Raw genomic sequence first — 23,218 nt, 5'->3', positions numbered from 1 at the left:
CGCCCAGCTGAATAGCTGCCTCATTGTAAGCCAGGTCCCAGGCTCCTCCCAGGGGCTGGCTCAGCAACAAAAGTATTCAACGCGGAGTCCAAGGGGAAGAAATGTGAATTCTTCCTCCCCGCCCCCCGCGCGGGCGGCGCAGGCGGCAGCAGGCACGAGGGCACGGCGGGGCTGCAGCATGTGTGGGGCGGGGGCGCCGGGCCGGCGCTGAATAGCTGCCTCATTGTAAGCCAGGTCCCAGGCTCCTCCCAGGGGCTGGCTCAGCAACAAAAGTATTCAACGCGGAGTCCAAGGGGAAGAAATGTGAATTCTTCCTCCCCGCCCCCCGCGCGGGCGGCGCAGGCGGCAGCAGGCACGAGGGCACGGCGGGGCTGCAGCATGTGTGGGGCGGGGGCGCCGGGCCGGCCGCGGGCTCATGCCTGCTGCGGGCACCCAGCCCCGCAAGAGCCGCTTTGCCAGGGACAGCTCTCGCGCCTGGTGTTGCCTTGCCTTGCCTTGCCTTGCCCTGCCCTGTCCTGTCCTGCCCCTCTCCCCCCCTCCCCCCTCCAAGCTCTCCCCCCGCCTGAGCTCAGTCACTGGGATTGGTTTCAAATGACGCCATCTCTTTATTTTTACACCAATGACCTCATCCCAGCAGCTTGAAGTTTACTGACCAGCAAAACTCTTTCTCTCTCTCCTCCTCTTCCTTGTGTCTGTTTGTTCTAACTATTTATTAGTAATTGTTTGGGTCCTTTTAGAAACCCCAAGCTTTTTCCTCCTTTATTCCCTCCCCCCCCGCCCCCCTCCCCACTTCAATTTTATTTTCAAGTCAACTTTTTTTTTGGGGGGGGGGGAAGAAAAACTCCCAGGGTTTCCTTCTTCTTCCCCCCCCAGCACCCAGATTTGCCCCCTTTAAAAAGAACAGAATAAGGATTTTTCTTTTAAAGAAGAAGGAGCAGAGAGAGAAGAGAGCTTCCCAGCGCCTGGAAGGAGAGAAAGTTGATTCTGGCAGCAGCGAAGAGGCTGGTGGCAACTTTTGTCCCTACCAAGGAAACACCAAAGAGAGAGAGAGAGAGAGAGAGAAAGGGGGAACACAGTAAGTGTTGGAAAGAAAGCAGAGAGGGGGCTGGCAGAGGGGTCTGAGGGAGATCTTGCCCTTCCCTTTTATCCTAGGAGGTTAAAGCTGGGGTGCCCCTTCTTTCATCCCACTGAGATGTGGGAAGCACATCAAGGTGGGATGTAAGTAAGATGTGATTGCCCTCTTTATTTTTCTTCCCCCCCCCCCCCAGGACTAAGCTCTCCAGAGTGGGCTGTTCCTTTCCCCCATACTCCTGCTTGTAGGTTTTTTGGATTTGTGATCTGGCTGTCTCTTTGTGGGTGCTGCTTTTTAATGTGTAGGCCCCAAGAGCAAAGGAAGATCCTAGGAAAATGAATTGGGATAAGATGGGGGTAGAAGCTGCTCATAGTGATGGCATTATAATATCCCTGAATTCTTTTCTTCTTTCCACATATCTCTTTTTCTTCTCCTTCCCTCCCCTCCCCTCTTCTTAAGGAAAAGATTTTGTTTTCCTCACCCATCTGCAATCCTTCTTTCCTTATGATATGGAGAGAAAGCTATTAGCTTCAGACACACTTTTAGATTTAAAGTGCCAGGTTCCAACCTGTTAAAGGTCTTTGATTCTCTTTAAACACTCCAAGCTGGTTTGTAAGTGAGAGAGTGAGTGTGTGTGTGTGTGTGTGTGTGTGTATTTTAATTTGCCTTTTGAAAAGTACATGGCCACCTGTCTCTTGTTTGAAATCCCATGCATTAAAGAGAACAGACAGGAGAGAAAAAAACAGGGCTTCCTTTATGCAAACAGGGCTTCCTTATAAAAACCTGGGGGGACTTTCATATGTGTTAATGTCTGCAACAATTGTCTAGAGGATATTTTAAAGAGTTTGTTGGTATGTGTTATGTTTTAGTTTTCATGTATGAATGAAATGATTCTAGCCTTCCAAATATGGTAACTAATTACTTGGATTTATGAATCTGAATATGCTTTCAATTTGTTGAAAATAATCAGAATTTTTTGAAAGGCTTTAAGAGGCAAACCTTTTTGAAATTGCTAAAGTACTACACTAAATCATATTTACTGCTAAAACCAAGCAATATATTAAAATGGGGGGTTAATCTGGAATTTAGATAAATTTGGGAAAGGTAAACGTGGTACCGTCTAGGTCTGATTGTAATAGTTTTAAAAGGAATGGTTACTTCAGACTTTCCCATGGATCTTTTTTTGAAACTCTTAAGTGATAGGAAAATGAAGAAAACACCTTCACTCATCAGCATGTGTAGCATAAGGTGTATTGGATAAATCTGTTGCATAATTTGGCCACCATAGCCTTTTCGGTATTTGGCTCCATGTATGATGAAGGATACTAAGCTATTAAAAAATATTTGTTTTTCTACTATGATTGCAATTTAATTTGATTATGGGTGTTATCTTCTTTTATTCTTATCTTCCTCTTCCACTTTTTCCCTACATGAGGGAGATAGTAAAGTTTGCTTCTGTTGTTGAGTTGGGTATAATTTCTGTTCAAACAATCTGTGTATATCCAGTATTTAAAAAATAGTGCGCTTTAAACTTGAAGTAATTTTTGGACTCTTTTTTTCCTTTTTCTTTTTTTCTTTAAAGGTTCTTTCTGTGACTTCTTTTTTTGGTCATCTTTATATTGCTTGCTTTTGGGATTTATATTTCTATTCCTGGCAGTATGTGGTTTGGTAGAGGCTGAAAATATGAAGTCACAACTGAACAAGCAGGAGGTGATTTAAACTAGTGTATTTTGGGGGAGGGTGGAGAAATGTTAAGAATTAATTTCTTTGTATGATGTTCACCTTGCTGGTTCACTTGAAATTGGAACATTCACAAGTCTGTTTTTCAAATTAGGTATGATGGAAGTGCATATGTTTTTCTTTCTTTCTTTCTTTCTTTCTTTCTTTCTTTCTTTTTTTTAAAGGTATGCGTTTCGGGGGGGCATGCTCCCCCCCCCCCCAATTTCTTGGAGCTATTCAAAACTTAAATATGCTGTTCCAAAAGAGATCCTTTGCTAGCCAGAAATGCCCCTTCACGGTGGTAGGAGAAACTAAGAAAATAAAAATCTGCAAGAGGCATATTGTATACAGTATACAAATATTGCTAACACACTAGTGCCTGTGTATACCTGATAAAATTAAAAAAGAAGAAGAAATGCAGCAAGAAAGATGGAGAAGAAAAGAGTCAGTCGTAGGTGGTAGCAGCAGGACTGTATGGGGTTTATGAAAAGTGTAAATGTTCAAAAAGAGAGTACAAGGATTTTTTTAAACTTCAGTGTACTTCATCCCTTATCCAGATCACTCATTTTCTACTGAAAATAAATCTCCCAAATTTAGGCATATCAAATAATCTGTTACAGTGACCCAGGTGAAAGTAACGTGAAAAAATCTGCCCTCAGTCGCACCAGAGCAACTATGTGAAAGAAAACTACTAACACTTGCTTTTGCTGTTTTAGTGGAGGCATCTATTATTGTAATGGAGACATTTGGTCTTGGTTTTAACTGTCCATGGGAGCTTTCCTGTTAGAAGCAATATACAGATCTTCTGGATGTCCTGACTATTAACCCAGCCCTCAACATAATGCACTTCTGGGTCTATGCCACATACAAGTGCATGGGCAAAGGTTGTAGCTGCCTTGTGTCATGGCAAATTTCTTGTACCAACAGGCTTTCTCACACCAGTCTTGCATGCATTTTTCTTGGCAGAAGCTAGAAGTGTGTAAGGTGGTTGGAACCTTGGATATTACTAGACATTCTCTGATAAAAATGAGCATAGAATATTCTCCTATCTTTCTACCTAGGACCAATCTAAATGGTTCATTCCATTCAGGCTTTGGAGGGCTAATGTAAGACTTATTCCAGTCTGTAGTAGACAACCTATTGGTAATTTGTGTCTTCTGTACTGTCTAGTTGATAAATAAATTCCCTCTCTCTCTTGGATCTTGGAGACTGGGTAAAATCCTGTTGTCAAGCAAGCAAAAACCTGAAAAAGACCAATGGAATGTGATTACTTATCCAGACAAGATGCTAACCTGCACTTAAAAATGGTGGCTGTAGTCACTGACCAGTACTTCTAACCTTAGGCTTTTTCTCCCCTGTTCCCATAGAACTACTTCAAAGCTGCATGGGGGAAAAGAAACGGATTGTTTGCTTCCCTAAGCATCCATCCTGAAAATGAGCTTTGTGTTCAGGCAGTGTTCAGTGCAAGATCACCACCTGATTTGGCTGCTGTATTTAAACTGTTTCTCCATCTCTATTCAGTCCTTTTCACCTCCTGTGGCATATTGGGAGCAATTCATGTCACCAATGCTTTATCCCAAATTGCAGAACTGGGCCCAACAGTGCCACATGGAAACTGAGGTGGGAGGCTACTTTTTTTCATTTATTCTGTTAGTACAGTTGAGTTTCCTGGTACTGTACAAACAGTTAGGAAATCATGAGCCATGCCCTGAGTACTGACAGTCCTTAGGGGATCTATTGCATAATAAGCTACAGGACTGGCAACGCCAATCTGAGATCACACTAGTGGGACCAGTTCAGCATTGCCTTCCTTCATTACTAACTTGCATAGCTGGTTTTTAATATACAATGAATAATAAATGATGTAGGTAATCCCAGAGCAGAGAGAAACAATGGAAAGCAAACCAGGATAAGTTCCTTTTGTAGGCTGTGTGGAGGTGGTCACATTTGTCCTAAGTAAAAGTTAGGATGCCTGTGCATTCTAGGGCAGGTCAGATTAACAGTTTGTTTTCACAGAACACAACTATGCTTCCTGCTACTCCCCCTCTTAGTATTTATTTAACTACTTATCTGACAATATTGTTGGGTTAGATAATGTATCTTTGTGGAAGCCAGAAAATTCTATATAGGAAAGCATCAGAATTTCTTCTCTCCTACTGGGAAAGGAGGCATGGTTTGCATGCAGTTCCTCTATTCCACTCTTGCACTCGCACAAGAAGTGTGGGTTCAGTTCCCCGAGAGTCATGGATCCTTTTCAAACATCTTGAACTTCTGTGGTCATTTTGTTGAGTGTTGCTTTACCATGTGTACATTTATTTAAACCATGTGTACAGTTGCAATCCAGTCTTGGTTTTCTAGATATCCGTGTGTCAGAGTAAGAGATTCTCTCTCTTTCCCACCTCCCTCAGACTTCTGGAGTTTTTGACATGTGTCTGGTCTAATGAGCCATTTGTATGGAATCTTGTAAATACAGCATCAGAAAAAGCTCAAAACATCTGTTGTGTTCTGCAAGTTCTACAAAGAAAAATACTGAATAATCAGAAAAAGAGAGTCACTTTTTGTAACTGTCAATTGGCCAGGTAATATATATGCAGCTAATAGCTTCTGCATGGATATGTTGGGGACAAAAGATGTGTGTATTGGGCAGTGTGGTAATCTGAAGCCTCTCCTGTCTGTTTCATGGTAGTGAGCAGAAGTCATTATTACCTGCCTGGCATTCATAAGGAATGAGTAGTCTCAGTCTGGTTTCTCATAGATATTTGAAGGACCTACCTATATAACTATGCTCATGCAGCTCCATTGGCTTCAGTAAGTGTGCCAAAAAAACCTGGTGCCATGGAGTGGAGAAAGAAGGCTGGAATCTGAACTGGCTTTGACTACTAAATGATGTTGTGAGTTAAAGCATGCTGTTAGGATAGGGACTGCTGCCACTTCCCTTGCTGTACAAGAACTTTGGATAGAGGGTTTTGGCCTTCTTTGCTGTCAAACCAGAACCTTTCATTAGATGGATCTTCATTTAATGTCTGGAAGAAAAAAAACATTTTTTTTTTTTTTTTTAAGGAAAAGTTTGGTATTTTTTTTGTCCTTTTAAATTTCTGTAGTGTAGTGAGAGCCTTTCTGACTTTGCTTAGGGATATGGCCTCTTGGCAGCTGCTGAAATTTCTTGTGGAGACCTTGTTGGCCACCAGCAAGTTACTTTTCCTCAATGACAGAAGGAAGTCTGCATTTAGGGTGGGAAGGAGGGGGTAAGGCCTTCTGTTTCCTTCTGCTGTACTATGTGGTCTGCTACTGAGCCAAGACTGACCTACTCAGAATTGGCTCTGAGGAGACTGGCTTCTTTCCATCTTGTGTTCCTATGAAATGCTCCTGCAGATTTAGAAACTATAAATGAAATAATTGGGCAGGCCAAGGGAGAAGGGAGGAGAGGATAAATAAGTTGCTTTAGTGCTTCAAGGTTTACTATGAGGCTGCACTGGGGGATAGGGGGGAGGGGGAGGGATAGAGAGAGGCCCCCCCCCCCCCCCTTACAGTGATTTATTTGCTTCATTGTTTGTTTGTTTTGTTGTCTTGTGCTGAATGAACCACCTGAATCACTGCTTATAACTTTAACTTGTGAGCAAGGGCCTTGAACCTGAGGAAGTCTTCAAAGGTCTGTACTCGCATTTGTCATAGTATTTGCCATGTACCTTCGGCCAGTAATTTTTAAAGAAATCTATTTTCAGTCATGTACTTGAAACTAGTTTTGACTTGTGATCTAATTGTCCAATCTATTTCTCAGTGACTAGGCTAAATCCCTTACACAGACGGCTTCAAATATAGTTTTACTTTTTACACTCTCTGTTTTAAGAGAAGATTTTTTCTCTTATTACATTTACCAAACACTGATTTATGTGAGAAGAGATGAATTAAAACAAGTGGTATGTGGGGTTTTTTTAGATGAATAATAATAGTATGAAATGCTTATGGTTCTCTCCCTTGCACACCCCCAGTCCCCTCCTCCAAAAAAAATCTCTGTAAATGATATCCAGAGTGGTAACCTACAAAAATAGCATATGAAAGACATTTCTGGAAAATAGGAACTATTTTCTTTTATGCTAAATTTTGGCTCTATATTAGTGCACGGTTTTTGTTTTGTTTTTCCTGACCTTGAAATTAAACTTGAGTTTCATTACATTATACTTCATTTTGCTCCGTTGCAGTGATCTGTGAAATGGAGCTGTTTATTATAGATTAGTGGGTTTCTGCATGTGAAGCCTTTAAACAACCTTGCTTGTTTGTCTCCTAGTTTTATGCTATTTGGTGGCAATAGGAGGCAAAAAAAATTGTTTTGAGCACTTAGTAGTAGCAACATATGACTAAGAAGTTTTGCAGAGAGTATAAAATGAGGAGGACAACAGAGACTAATTGTATGAAATTCCTTTTATGCACACGCTTGAGTTTGAATAACTAGTATGTATTCAGCATGCTGGATTAGAAAGCTTTGGCTCTGCATGTATAGCATAGATGTTGCTCTTTAAAATAGGAGAGTAGCTTCCCTCCACCTCCACTCCTTACTCTAGCTAAACTCAGCCCTGAATAAACTTTTTCTTCTATTTTTTCATTAGTTTTTATAGTAAGACTTTTTAAAGGCCAAAAAAGTCATTATTTTGGGAATATGAACATCACATATTTATTTAATACAGCTTTTATTTATTGACTGGCCTGTCCACAAGATTGGAGTTAATATCATTTGGCCTGGGTTTGAAAGACGCAAATCCCATGCTGGCATCTGGGTCTTCCTCAGTGAAGATATAAATGTTGAGTCTACCCAGAAGAGTAGTGATGCAAGAAATGTTTCCTTCTAGGTGCTGTCTTTGAATAAGATGGTAAGGTCCTTTCATGAGTTGTGGTGGCTGTAATTATGGCTGCTGACCAACACCCTAATACATTCCCATGGACTAAGATAGACCTGAGCGCTCTAACCAACCTGTTTCCCTGTTGAAACAAGTTCTAATTTCAAAGGCTGAGTGTGAGATCTATTTAAAAGCGTGTTTGCCTAAACAGCACTATGCACTATAGCAGAATCCATCTCATTGCTGTAATGCTGTCTGGAATGCTGTCCAAAACACTAAATCACAGACTTAATTCAGTTTTGATAAAAGCAACTTCTGTTTTTGACTACAAACACAGAGGCCAAGAGACAAGCAAATTGAGACTAGATGTTTTCCAGAGTTATATAAAGGTAGTGGAGAAGAGTGTGGCCAATAAAAATAATAGTGAAGATCAATAGCCCAATGTTTTCTTTTTATTGACTACTAGGTTTTACAGTGTGCATAGTACGCCAGTGCCTCTTAAGATCTAGAAGAGTTCAAGGTTAAGTCTCCTTACTTTGCGTAGGGGAGCCAGTTTAACTGCCAACGGTGGTGTAAACCCAGCAGCCTCTATTCGGGTTGGATTTTGCTCTTTCATGCTCTGTATTTACCTTTTATCTAAAAGGGAGTTGGAGCAGTAAAGGATTATGACTGCCCAAACAGCTTTGTCCTGTGATCCATTGCTTCGTTACTGGCCCTTTTGGCAAAACTAGTTTTTTCTTTGGCTGCTTTTTGTAAGTATATCTGTTCTTCTAGATAAACATTTAAATGCTTGGTAATCAGCCATGGCTGGGTAGGATGGGTAGTCTCTGCCTCTCAAACTGGCAAAGGCATCCACTGACCACCTGTTTCCGACTTGCATTGAGTATCTCTGGAAAGAAATTAATCCCTTGAGGACAGGTAACAAGTAGCACTATAGTAAAGGGATTAGTTTGGTGTCACATTTCATTTAAAAAAGAAAGAAAGCAGAAATATCCCACATTCTCCACAAATAGGAAAGCAGGTGTTTACATTACAAGATTGGTAGGAGTGAAAATGTTAACATGCATTATGGCTTATTTTGCCAGGACACCCATTCCATGAAGATATACACATTTAATTTGGATTATTTAGCTAAGCATCCATTCTGAGAACTACATTTAAGTGACTTTTTTTTTTTTTTTTAAGTCTTCCCTTCCATGAACAAGTGTTGTGTAACTTAACAACACACATGCTATATTTTATTTTGTTTGTTTGTTTACTCTCTAACAGTAGTTCTCAACCTTTTCAGACTTGAGGCAGTCCTGGATTGACTTGAAGCACCCTTGGAGAGTGCCAACTCTCAGTTTTCACTCTCTTGTCTACAGAAAAATAAGAGCATTTTTTTCTGTTGAAAAGAATGCAAAGGCCACAGCTGTGGATTTCTATTTCAGATCTTTAGGTTTATCCTGTGAATCCTGTTTGTAAAGGTGACAGTGCTAACATTATGTGGCATCCTTAAAGGGATCTCAAGGCACCCCAGTGTGCCATGGCACCCTGTTTGAGAATCACTGTTCTATATGGTGTGAATCTACCCTGCCTTCTGTTTAACAACACTATGCAGGTGTGATCTACTCTGGTATGAGGAAATGCACAGTAATATTCTACCTACTGCTCTTTGTGTGATGAAACCTATAGACTGGGAAAGCTTAGGTGTTTTATTTATCAAACAATGTTATGAACTAGACAAGGTATTACTGACCACTACTTTTCAGTGATAAGAACAGCTAATGACAAGTCCTTTGTGTGCTTTTTAATGGCTTATTAAGCAAGTATGTTAGTTATTTTTGTTCAAACAGCCAGATATATGGTAACATAAATATGAAAGGTCTGCAGAGCTAAGTGAAACTATATCTGTCCTTTAACTTAAAACTTTCAGAAGTGCAGCACTTTTCTTGCTTTATGATTAGTGATTGACTAACAACATCTTTCTTATCCAGGTGTTGAAAAAATATTCAAGACTTTGCATGAAAATAGGAAGAGCATTCCTTCAGTCACTTTTAGATTTCATGGTTCACAGTTAGCAATAAAGGTGTTGAACTGCAGGAAAGAACTGTGGGGAGATGCACACACCCCCATTTCTGTCTTAGTTTTAGACCTGATCTTCAGTCTTGTCCTGATTGGAAACCTCTAGGCTGTATGCTCTTCAGTGCTGCTAAGTGACAGCTGTTTCAAAAGAGCTGAACATAGTGACATTACTAGCAAACATTTGGTTAAAGTGACACAATGTTTGTTTTGGGAATTTTAAAGAGTGCCAAGATTTTTTTTGCAGCACTATCTGCTTTCCCAGAACCATTGTGAAATTTTCAAAGACATAGGTTATGGAAATAGTTCTTAATTTGTTAAAGGGAGAAGACTTAAAAAAAAATCTCAGGGAAGGGGCGGTGGAGTATTAAGGAATAAGATTTGAAGAAATGTTTAGCAAGTCTTTAGTCCTTAGTATAGACAAGTGTGGTCTCTGGTCATGATTTGTGTGTTAAACGTGTGACTAAGTCAACTAAATGCTCAAGTCCTATTGAAGTTGGAAGTCTTGGACCACATGCTTAGTCTAGGCCTCTCAGATGAGAAAATGTATTATTATATATCTGTGGAAATAAGCTCTACTTAAGGGATCAGGTAAAGGCTTTTGAACTCTCGTTTAAAAAAAAAAAAAGTCTTTCATGTTGTTGGTTTTTTTGCTTTGTTTTGTTGTTTGGTTTGTTTGTTTTTTGTCTTGTGCTTAATGTTTGTGCTTCTTGGTAATATCCTTCTACAGTAGGACCAATCATTATGATACCTGAATACTTGCTGCTTTTATGCTCTATCCTAGAGTCCATGGGGTCTCTTATGAATGTACATAAGTGGTGATAAAAGGTACATATGTGATTTTTTTTTTTTTTCTTCTTCTTCTTCTTGAATACCTACAATTCTCTTTTGCCAGAAATTGGCAGGCTTTGAAAAATATGTGTGTGTGTGGAAAGTGCCCTCCCCCCCCCACCTCCCCAAGTACTATCATCTTCAGAATGTAAGCTACAAAAATATCTGTCTCAACTATTCAAAAAATATATTTTCCACCCCCCATCCCTTTCTCCCTCCCCCATCAAACCATTTCCTTCAACCTTTGTTCAGCCATCCAAAATCAGCTTGCTGGTCCTTATAATTATGCACATAACCTGAAGCCTTTATGGACTAAGCTCTAGTGCCACCCAACTGCAACACGGTGGAAACTGCTCTATTCTCATGCCTTTCCACTCCTGCAGTTCACAGCCCAGTAAGCAGCTGTGAAAATGATGGTAATAAGGTCAACTTCATATTGCCAGTGCTTTCCAAGAAAGCCCATGGGGTGAAGTAAAGGAGGAAAGAACACATGGGAAATGTATTTTTAGGGGGGGAAGGCCACAGTATGAGGACAGGAAACAAAAAAAAACAAAAAACAACCCCCCCCCCCCCCCAAAAAAAAAAAAAAGCAATTATTGAGCTTAGTGTCGGGAAAAGATATTCTGTGAACTAGTACAGAAAAGAAAAATGGAATGAAACTTGGTCACCAAAGGCCATAGTGAAGTATAGTAAGTGCTTTGTTTAAAATGGAATGTTTATGATTACTTTATGCTGTTAAAAATGGTCCTTTATCCCTTTCAACTGGGGGTAGGGAGTCCTAGGATGCTAATAGAACAGGTGGTTTTTGTTTTTTATCTCTGGCTATTGGGACTGACTCTCTACTAATAGGTAAAGATAAGTTATTTCTCATTACAGTATTTGAATATAGACTTGTTACAATTAATGCATGGTGGTTATTCTAGATATGGTCCAACAATGGATTTTAGAAAGTACAGATTAATGCAGCCTCTGGCAGGCTCATAATCATAGAAATTAAGGGCTGGACTGGACCTTGAAAGATCACTGAGTTCCTGCTCTGGGCAGGAATAGTGCTGAGATCAAATGATCCCAGCAAGGTGTATGTCTAGTCTTCTCCTTGAAGACTTCCAAGGTTGAACAGAAAATCTCCCAAAGAAGCTTCAGTTAAAACAATTTAATGTTAAGTCAGTTAGCATTAATACTTAAGAGCACATAGTTTGTGTTTTGTAACATGCGAAGCCTAGATTATGGTTTAACTCTGTATAATTTAAAGTGAATAATCAACACTTTGCTTGCAGGGTGGGGATAGGTGGTAGCTCTTTGAGAATACATTTCCCCCCCCACTCCTCCCCCCTTCTGCCTTGTGTTTTATAAATACTAACAAGAAAATTTAGGCAACTAACAGATTGATTGGACTGCAAGTGCTACACCATAAATATAGTCCATTTCATCTCGAGAAGCCTCTGTATTTATTTAAGGCCCAAGGACAGTATGCCACAAATAGTCTGCTCTCTAGTCCTTCTAAAGACATGTCATATATATTTCCTCCAACTAGGATGCATTTATAAGTAGTCAGCAATGTTCCTTTATAAATGAATTATTTAATTCATCCCTCTGCTTACTTCCATTTATTTTTAAATCTTTACAGCACATACATTTGTGGCTACCCTAAAAATGAATTAAGAACATTTCAATTATATTGTATAAATGAGTAGTGAGTACCGTGGCTTCTAAAATATGTCCAGTCCAGGAGATTGATGCTGTCTGTCCACAGTACAGAGGTGTAAGTTTCTGCAGGCCATGCTCTCATTATTCCTTAATATTTTGTATTAGGTTGGTGTTCCCAAGTCCCAGCCAGGATGAGTGCTTTTCAGACGCTCAGGATCTGGTTGGTGTCCCAATGAGCTTTAATTAAGAACAGTATTATTGATAACTTTTTATACCTTTCACTCTTGCTTATAAAACCTGTATTAGATGCTTAAACAAATATTCCTTGAATCTTCTTCCCTTCCTCCTCTAGCCAATCTGCTCTGTCACTGCTAACCTTAAGACATTTTTTTTCAAAAGGCAAGGTTTTCAGGCAGCTATACTTTGGCATAACTGAATGTAGGTCCATTCATTTCAAAAGAGCTGTGTCAATGGGTGACCTGTCCCATGGTGTTTCAAGCCTGTTCTGAAGGGATCATCAGGTGTAAGATATTAGTGTCTTCTCCGTACCTGTACCTGCTTTTCTACAAATCAGTCAGAAAAGGCATCCAAGACAGCAATAGATGTGATGGGAGTGTGTACACTGGAAACAGGATTGTATCCATCAATTAATTTCATATAGTCCATTTTAAAATCCTCTCTCTAGTAGCAACCTTTATTAGTCACTATGCACCTGGATTGGTTGAACTGGTTACTTAGATCTCAAAGGCCTCTGTAGACCATTTCACTCTTGGTGTCTCACAATGAGGAATTACAAGCTGCTTAATAATATAAAGCATTTTGGTATGTTTTGAATGAGAATGGTATGTAAAGTCATGTTCTAAACAGAAGTAGAGACAGCCCATTAAATATTTTTGGCAACCTGACAGATATGTCCTCATATTGTGTGCTTGCATTTCAAACCAAGTAGAGCCAGACCTATGCGGTAGTTGGCTTCTTAAGCATCAAAGAAACATTTAGGAAACAGTGCTGATTCAGTAGCAAGGCTCCAAAAACAGCTGTATTGAGTGTGACAATTCAGTACAATATTATGTAATTGGCCACCAAGTGATGCCTCAGAGGGCTGAGCAAAAAACTCCATAGTGGGTGAAAACTGGCTCTCCCAGGATCCTTCTTATTAGGAGTTGGGGAAAAAGACATACCTGATTTTTACCTCCTTAGTACCATTCTTGTATTTTGTATAGCTCTTAACATGTCCCATCATTTAACCAAAAGGTACCATTCTTTTCAGTCTCTCTATGTATGGGAGTCTGTCTACTTTTAGTAGCATGTTTTTATCTGTCTCTAATTGCTTTGGATATTACCAGATATGAACAGATTTTACCAAAACAGAACAGTGTTCAGGGCTAAATACAGACAGTCAAAAAGCCCAAGGCTGAATCGATTCAATCTTTTCAGGTTAGTCTAAGCTGTGTAGATTGAAGCAATAAGCAAGTGAACTGACATTCACGTTTGATTCCACAAATACAGCCACATGCCTGCAGTGGCCCAGGCCAGAAGTCAGGGGGAGCTAGAGTATGTGTTCCTGTTTGGCTGGAGCAGATAGCTTGGGCCGAGGCTAGCCTGTTCAGCCTGAGAGGGGAAGGTTGCTGGGGAGGTGCAAAGCATCCTGGGATGCTGGGGGACTGTGAGTTAACTTGAAGCTGGAGGGGATTTGGGACAGAAGTTCAATAATCTGATTTTAACCTATATCAGTTAAGTCTGATACTGCATCCATCCGGGTTTATCTTAAATTGGTTTTGGACGTTTTGAAAGTCATTTATGTGCACGGATCTTCTATTGGGTTACAGATTTGAACCAGTTTCCAATCACTTATACTGGTTTATGTGTAATTTCTGTCCCTAGCCCAGGTGAGGGTACATTTTTGCCTTAAGTGGCTTAGTAGTTTCAGCATATTCTATGGTCCTTTTTTTGTTTGTTTTTGTTGCTTTGAATGCCTCTGCCCTTTGTTTTAGTTAAACAGTGTCCAGATGTTTTCCCAAGGTCGTGTCTACTGTAGAATGTTTTGCTGGTGAAACTTTTGTCAGCTTACAGTGGCTGACATACCTATGTTGCTATGGTATTAACTAGCCAATTGTGCTATTGCTGTTGTTGTACAGCACATGCAGAGCACTTTGGATAGGAGTCAATGGCTTACTGCTACTGACATCACTGTTACTGGACAATAGGCACAATGGAATTTTACTGATGGCTGCATATCATTCAGGGAGGTGGTTTTATTTTCAAGCAACTTGCAGGCTAGGTTTTGTTGGCTTACATCAAATGTGTGGATGTCACACACAGTAGCCAAAGGCAGCTTCTCTTGACAAAATGTTGTAATGTAGATAGCTCTGAGTGTATTATTCTGTTTGGCGTACAGATTGTTCCCTTCTGTGTATGTTAACTTGCTTTTGTCAACGTGGACTTTAGGAAAATTAGTAAAATAATGATAATTTGGCTTTAAGAAAGCTTGAAGTCAATCAGCCAATACTGATCTAATAACCAATATTTAGTAATAATGCAAGGTATTTTTAAACTACTGACCTAAATAAACCTTTTTGTTTGTTTGTTTTGCATTTATCACTCTCTCACCGCCTGTCCTGCCTACTCAGGCCCTTGATGAGGAAGGTGGTGACCACCTTATTCCCATGCACGTCATCCTCTCACCCATGGCTGCTACCTGCAGCCCTGCTCCCTGCACAGCCTATGCTGTTGTCCCTGGCAGACAGGATAAACCCTTGCGTGGACAGCAGCACCAGGTGCGTTTGGAGCCCCAGAGCATGCCACTGCCTCAGTACTGGCTGGCCCCATGCAACTGAGATCTTGTGGCAGCCAGGGAGAAGCCACTCTTGCCAAGGTGCCCGGTGCCCAGCAAAGCAGAATGTCCCTCGTGCAGTGCCTTACACCACCTGCGCGCGACCCAACATCTCTGTTTTTGCTGCGTGTGCAGCGCTGCCATGGTAATGGCAGTAACAGCAGCAGGAGCTGGTAAAAGTCCTTTTGTTGAGCATGGTGCACTGTGAACACTTCCCAGCACCCCCTCCCACTGCTCGCAAGGACCTGTCGTCTGCTGCGGACTTGGGCCGGCAGCAGAGCATGGGGACCAGACTGCTTGCCAGCGTGCTCTGGGCATGTGGCCGTAATTATTAGCTACAATGACCAAAAAAAGCCAGTAGCCAATAATGTAATTTTATTCTTTGATCAGTGCTGATCCAATAGCCAGACAATATATCGGAGCATCCCTAGCTAAAAAGCACTTAGCCTGTCACCAAAGCAAGAGATGCTTTCCTGCTATGTTGACTACCACCATACACTTTGTCTCTCTCTCTGTTTCCAATCCTTTTTTTTTTTTCCTTCGGGGGGGGGGGGGGGGGGGGGGTGTTGTTTTTGGGGGGTTTTTTGTTTACTCCCTGCTCCAGGGTTAGATTTATTCTGTAACATTTTGCTAGGGATTCTACCCAAGACTTTTTGGAAAGTGTAGATAAGTTGCTTCAAATTGTATGTGTAGGGAGAGGGTTGGGACCCCGTTTGGCTGATTCACTCTTAAAAAACAACCCCCCCCCCCCCCCCCCAAAAAAAAAAAAAAGAACTTCAACCCCTAACAGAGTAGAGAAATACAGTTTTGCTTCATCAAGGTCATGCTGATTTGGTTCTTCTAAATGTCCCATACTTTCAAGTTTAAGTATTCTTTCAAATCAACGTATTGATTTCGGAATCGGAGCTCACTGACTAGAATCTCTGGATCTTCTGCAGCAGGCTTGACACGTGTGGTCTCCCCAGTCTTTCTGGAGCAAATTACTTTTACTGAGAGTTTGCATATTTTCTTATCAGTCACTTCATTCTTCATTTCCCTTTTATAATTATATACATCCTGTGGATCTTGGGAATTTGGTCCTGGTTAGTTTATTTTTCTCCTCCTCTTCTCTTAATATTTGGTAGTATTTCATCTTGACTGCCTTGGACCTTACTTTTTCAGGTAAACATTTTCTTAACATCCTGAACGATGAAGACTCTTGCGAAGCAACTCCTAAGTTTATCAGCAGTATTTTGATATTCTTCTTAAATGTTCTCTTAATTTTTTATGCTTCAGAAGACCTGTTGATTCCATAGCTTTTGTGCTCTTGCTTTTTATTTATTCATTTTACTTGCTGTGGTTTAGGATTCTTTCTATTTACTTCACTAAGTTTTGGAAATCTGTTTTAAGAAGCCTTCTCACCTGGGTTGAATAATCCTTAAATGTTACCATTTAAGTATTTTCCCCCTCCCAACCCCTTTGCCTTCCTGCTTTCTGTGTTAAGAGGCATGGTACACCTTATGTATTTAAGTAGCTTCCAACTGACTCTGAGAATTTTAATTTCCTTACTTTTTTCTTGTCTATGTTTTTCTTTTTGTTGTTTCCTTCTAGCCCCCCAGGCCTTTTTAATGACTAGCTTCTGACTTGACTCTTCAATGAATGTGTCAAAGTTAATTATGTTGTGGTCTTTATTATTCCGTAGCTTAACTGTGGCTGAAATAGCGATCCAATAGTCCCATCTCCCTGTATTGTTGGTCGGTAGTTCCCGTTCAGATGAGACGCCCAGGAGTTGAGCATGAAATGTTCCTTGACATGTCATGCCTCACTGTGAAGGCTAAATTCCAGTTCATGTACTTGTTCTGCCAGACTAATAGTGTATCATACTGCAAGATAAGTTTTATCCTTCATTTTCTGCCCTCAGCTTTTAACTGGCTGTTTCATTCTGCTGGTTACTGAGTGATTACTGTGTAGTGTGTAAAAGTCATAAATGACTTTGACATGTTATTACATTTTGCTTTTATCTTGGAATAGAATCTCTCTCCTCCTCTACCTTTCACAATGGCAAATACTCAAGAGGGCTCATTCTCTGGAACACTGTTGCAATAGGCACCTTGCCACAAAGCTCAGAGATGTTGCTGTTGCTAAATTTTGGAAAGGGGTTAAAGCTCTGAATCCCTTTCCAATCTCATAGGTACAAAACAGAATCCTTGCATGATGGCACCAAAATAATTTCATCTTAATGTTTTGACCCCAAGCATTGAATAATGCTACTAAATCAAGGAAGTCATGGGTCCAATTGTATAGTTATACCTGTAATGAAAATGTGTATACGTCCAAGGTTTTAGTTACAGTAAAGTATCTGAGCTGAAGTCTTTTTATGCTCTGAATGGCAGCTATGTTGGAATTGCATCAGTAGATGCTGGTTTAGAAACAGTTTCCCTAAAAGCTTGATGCAGCCCTTTAACTTCAGTAGAGTTGTATTGATTTATTCTAGCTACTAGGAGTCTGGCTCTGCAAAATCAAATACTAAAAGTTCAGTATTTACTAATACCTTTATTATTCTGATTCTCTTCATTCCTTTCCTCGATGAAAAGTATTGAATTTTAAAGTAACTTTAAATTATTAAGCTTTAGAAGTGTTCGTTCCAGGAAGGTTCCATCTCATTCATCTTCTTTTTCCTATCTCTTTCCACATAAAAAAAGAGATGTGGTACCAATACAGTCATTGTCACCAAATATTCCTAATGTGGGCCTTGGTCTAGGGAGGGAGTGGAGGGGTGAGAGCCATTGATATGACGCACGCCCACACATACTCCCACACTGCAATATGCTAGGAAGAAAAAATTGGTGAGATTTAGACCTGGCCAGAATATGAGGTTTTAAAGAGGGGTCTGATTTGAAGATAGTGACCAGGTTACAGGGCTGAGTGGCTGGCAAGATAACGGTGTTTCCCATAATGATTGAGGGTAAGAGCTCAGTATTAAGAGCCATGCTGAGCTTGAGCTGACAGCTGGGTATTTACTGGAGGTGTCAGAGAAATGGGAGAGACATTAAAGCAACCGCTTTAGGGGACATGAAGAAGGAGAGATCTGTGAGTCCTCATCAGAAAGATATAATACCTGGGGTTTTTTTGTTTTGTTTGTGGATAAGATTACTTAAAAAATAAGGTGCAGAGGGAGAAGAGACTCTCTGGAACCTGCAACAAAGTTGTGGGGATGGAAAGTTTCCTCTGGAAGGAGTCATGAGTGGGAATTGGTGAAGCAGTAAAGAACAGGATGACAGAGGGTGAGGAAGGACATAAAGAGCAGGCTGATTGTTGAAAGAGGGTGAGGAGCAGAGGGGACATGGGGGGGGGGGGGGGGCGCCCCCCCCCCCCCGAGATTGACTGCTGCCAGCTTGTGTGGATGGTCACGGCTTGCCACGTTTCCTCTGGAAGGAGTCATGAGTGGGAATTGGTGAAGCAGTAAAGAACAGGATGACAGAGGGTGAGGAAGGACATAAAGAGCAGGCTGATTGTTGAAAGAGGGTGAGGAGCAGAGGGGACATGGGGGGGGGGGGGGGGCCCCCCCCCCCCCCCGAGATTGACTGCTGCCAGCTTGTGTGGATGGTCACGGCTTGCCACCCGCCCCTCCCACCTTGCCACCAATGTGGCCACCGGCATCTGCAGGCGGTCCCTACTTGCTGCTTGCCACCTGTCCCCCTCCACTGCTGACACCATTGGTGGTGTCTGTGGGAATTTGCGACTTGCCAATGCCTGCGCCTCTGAACAGTCCCTGCTCACTGATGCTGGTGTCTGCTGGCAGTCCTCGCTCGCCGCCATGGTTCCCCCCCTCCCAGTCTTGGGAGGCACCAGTTGTTCATGGTGAGGAGAGAGTGCTTTTCTTGAGAGAGTTGGCTGGGAAAGGGTCACTAGAAGCTTCCTGTCACTGAAGTTCAAGGTGTGGAAACTATATACTGGAGAGTATAGAGGGCCTGGGATGGACTTGGAAGTGAGGAACTCTAAGTAGTTGTTGCAAATAGCATGTTCAATGTTCTTAGAGTTGTTAAGGAAACTGATGAGTCCAGTGGAGTTTGGGATAAGTTTTTAAGGGATGAAAGAAGCATGATTGTATTGTGAGGGGAAGCAGATGGGGAAGAGAGAGTGTTAACTTAAAGCACTGTTAAAGATTAGAAACAGACCTAACTATGGATTTAATGACCTCTCAAATGCATCATTGTGACATGACCTTGAAGTGATGTCATTAGCTAATGACATAATTCCTTTAGATTGGCCAGTGATTTTAACCTTGGTTTTGTTTTGTTTTGTTTTCTTCCTATCGCCACCTTTTTATTTTATTGGAGTACAACAGGATGATTAAAAATCCAAAAGAAGCATGCTCTACACTGCTAGACTAACAGTTTTTTGTTTCATTTCTCTTGCTCTTTCTCTCAAAACTCTGTATGTCAACAGAAGGAACTTCTTGCCAATGGTACAATAAGTTCCAGCAATTGACAGAAAAACTTTTAGAAAACTGTAACTTTCACCCAAAATATTTTCTTACCTCTCTTCCTTCCTAGCTGCTGTTCCAAGCAGTGAAGGTGTAGCCAAATCCAGTCATGTGATAAGTGGCTGCTATGGTGCCAGCTTTGGAGATGGATAGCAGTGGGGTATCAAACTGGCGGGGTTGCCCACAGAGCCAAACATATTGTTCTTCATCAAAACATAGAAAGCTTGCTGCTTCTCTGTCAGAACCGCTTCCTTTTTGGATACTTTGTACTGCTATGTATTGCATGAATTTATTTGTGGTGCGCATTTGCGTATATTCACCTACTCTGGGCTTTATTTATGGAAAATCTTAGATTTTAACTTTTTGAAAGGCTTTTCTTATGAATTTAATGTTATGCTCTGCCTTACCTTTGCTAACTGTAATGTTCTTGAAAATTCACACAAAGTCTACACTTTACTTTGTTGGAGTTTTTTTATATGGTATTCTGTAAACTTGTTTTGCTTTACCAGCATTCCCCATAATTTTAAAAACTTTAGTTCTCCAGATTTGTACTGAGCAAGAAAACTCCTCTTCAAAATGGATTTTTATTCACAAAATTGATTACTGTACAATAGACTACAGTAATAGACTGGCAAATAATACAAATGTAAAGAAATAACCAGGACTTTCTGGAGTCTTGGCATCTCTTATCCTATATAGCTTGGTTGAAACAAATGAAGCACTAAAATGCAGCCCCAGCTGCTGCTCTTTTTTTTGTGGAATTATTCTTAGGTTTTTTTTTCTTGGTGAACTCAGACAGTTGGATAAGATGTGTATTTAAGGAAATCTGATGGAAGTGCTAACCTTAGGTTCCTTGCACATTCATGACTGACTTTGTATTTGTAAAGTTTAAATGCTTTTGCCATATTGAATGCTATAAGCTAGTCCTCCTTGTGCACTAGAAGCTTGGAGGCAGCTGTTACAGGTTCATCTGCATGTCAGACTAGTAATGATAAGATCCTTAAGTTCAGAGAAAGAACTTTGTCTTCAGAGAAGTGGTCTGGCTAAACCTGACAGCATTTAATTTCTGAGACCAGGGTCTGGGTGGAATTGCCTTCATCCTAGGTAAATGGATAAGCAATATGGCCCATTCTAGTAGAAGCTGTGATGTTTTGATGTGCTAAAGAATTTTGCAGAGATTCAGATATCTGAGTGTTTTTAATTTGCATTTAACATGAACCAATGGCAATGTGAGACCACTTTTAATTAACTATATCCATTAAATCTTGGAATGTGCATAAAGCTGTAGTGACAGCCAACACATGGACCATTTCTAGTGTGTGTCGTCATATATGGTGAGGTGTACAAACATGAGAATTTGCCTTGAGAGCATAGAAACTTCATGGAGTGACTCCTTCTAGGAAAAAAAAAAAAACCATATATACTTCTTCCTTGTCAGGCCTTTAGCAACTAGGGCAGAGCAGTTTTGTACTTTTGATAGATTTACACTGTACTCTTCTGCCCTGATAATGGCCATTCTCCTTATATGCAGAAAGAAGTGGAAAATGGTATGCTCAGACCAGCGTAATACCCATTGCAAGGCTGGGCTTATATTGCCTCCTTGCTGAACCCTAACTGCTACTGAGGAACAAACTCTGCCATTTTGCTTTTGTTGTATTCATGCCCAGGCCTTGCAGATAGGCTATACAGATAGCTTAGAGCATGGGCCAGCAACCTTTTACAAAACTGTGGGCTGGAACAACCCAGTTCTGGTGCAACATGAGCCACGTGGCTTTGGCAGCATGTCAGCAGTTGGTGGGGGAAGGAAGGGGGCTTTCCCTGCACTGCGGCCAGGCAGCTGGGGGTTGTACTCACACCACTGCCATTTTTCCCATCCCTCTGCTCAACTGTGGTGTTGACACGGGTCCCAGCTCATGGGGAGGTGTGCCAGGGCCAAGTATCTGCAAACTGCATCCATGTTACCACCAGTTTTCCCCACGGGCACAGTTGGAAGCTGCCTGGCCCCAGTACAGCTCTCCACCAGCTGGGAGGAGAGAAGTGGCAGCAATGCAGACATGTTTTGCAGATACCCAGCCCCAGTGAAGCACTTCACAGGCTGGAGCCTGTGCCTACACTGCAGAGCAGGGGGCTGGGAGAAGCAGTGGTGGCATGTCTACAGCCCCAAGCTGCCTGGTTCTTGCACAGGTGCAGGCAAAACTCTACACCACTGATGCACCACCAAAGCCATCTGAGCCATATTGGAGCTGGGGGAGTGGGAAGAAGTGTCTGCAGTGTAGATGCAGCAGGCGGTACCAGCATGGGCACAAGCAAAGCCTTCCAGCCATATGCTGCCAACCCCTGGTTTATAGGGTCCCTGAGTGTGGCCCAGTGCTACATTTTAAGAGTGTCTACCTCTAGAGCCCCAAACAGTGGTGCTGGGAAACATGCACCAAACTGTTGGCCTTGGTTGTGTTCAGAGAAGAAGCAAGTGGGTGAGGCTTGTTTCTTGGCAGTGGGACAGTACAGTCATGACCTGACTGTCCTTTTGGCCTGTACAAATAGGTGTAGTGCGGTGAGTGAAAATGTCCTTCATCCTCTGCAAGATTCTTCTTTGTTCCTCCTTCCTGGTCCCCCTGTCCCTGAAAAGAAACTGAATTCTGCAGTCAACACTTCTCCATTTAGGATGCATTGTTGATTTACAATGGCATGCATAGGAACAAAGCGCATTTATAGACGTGCTCTGGGAGTTGGGGTGAGGGGGGGAGCACTTTAATTACAGTGGCTCTCGGAGCTGCTCTAGTTAAAGTGCCCGGAGTGCCACGTATATCAACATCCCCGTGCTGAAAAATGGTGGCGGGGGGCTTTAACTAAAGCATGTCAAACAAGCTGATACATGTGATGCTGGAGTTTGCTGGAGCATGGTAATTAGCTAATCGATTAATCGAGTCTGCTCCAGCGCTCTGTAATCCCAGCACATCGGAGCAGCCTTGCTGCACGTCTGTAGGTACACATAGTTTAAAAGTAGTGGTAAAACAGTTAAGGTGCTTTCCAATATCTGTGGAGGAGAAGGTTGTTACCCTCTCTCTGTACCAATTGCTAGAACTGGGGGAGAGGAGGGGAAAAGAGACTTTGCCAGTGGTTTTGCCTCTATTTGCTGCTGGTAGAGAAATAGCTAGACTTGGGACTTTCACAGCAGTTACAAGTTCTGTAAGGCAGTGTTCTCTAGTGGTCACTTCCCATCTGCCCCTAGCTTGTATGTTACGATCTGCTACACCCTTCTATACCGTTGCTATCCTCCCCTCCAATCTTGGCTTGTATTCATACCACCTTCTTGCAACACCATTACTATTTTGATTCTGGATGCTTCCTCCTCTTTACTTCCTGTGTGCCAGCAGGAAAAACATTGAGAGAGCAAGAAATGGTCCCTCTTCCATCAGTTCTAGTTTCTGTGACCACGATGGTTCACAGCTATCAGCAGCAGCAATTACAAGGCAAGTCCTTTTCAGTCCCTGCATTCTTTGACCATGGCACATTCAGTGCAGATGCAGTCTTTGGAGAATTTAACTGCCAAACTCTTAAGTCTCTGCAACTGCTGTTTATTTGCAACTGCAAACAATTGGCCAAATTTCGACAAGTTTCCATAGAATTGCATAAGATTAATTTCCACACACGCACACCCAGGTGATCTCCCTAGCAAACTTTAAAACATGAAGACACAAGAGTGTCTCAACAAAATGATAATGAGATAATGTGGGCAAAACTACATTTGTCGTCGTCAC

General features: G+C 41.6%; 1 protein-coding gene across 7 annotated transcripts in view; it reads left to right on the top strand.

The window, feature by feature from the left end:
- Positions 1-307: 307 nt before the first annotated feature.
- The window catches only part of DUSP16 (dual specificity phosphatase 16), an 87,421-nt gene continuing 64,510 nt past the window's right edge, over positions 308-23,218 (top strand). For 5 of the 7 annotated variants that reach the window (XM_025213458.1, XM_025213461.1, XM_025213459.1 and 2 more), the window contains exon 1: positions 308-1,075. The gene's annotated coding sequence lies outside the window, so the exon portion shown is untranslated. Of the gene's footprint in view, positions 1,076-6,360; positions 6,441-23,218 lie in introns of those variants that run through there. The other 2 variants (XM_025213460.1, XM_025213457.1) reach the window with 1 other exon arrangement.

Source organism: Alligator sinensis, unplaced genomic scaffold (assembly GCF_000455745.1).
Source record: "Alligator sinensis unplaced genomic scaffold, ASM45574v1 scaffold91_2, whole genome shotgun sequence".
Taxonomy (NCBI): domain Eukaryota; kingdom Metazoa; phylum Chordata; order Crocodylia; family Alligatoridae; genus Alligator; species Alligator sinensis.
The sequence above is the reverse complement of the archived record's forward strand: the minus strand, read 5'-3'. Positions and strand labels throughout refer to the sequence as shown.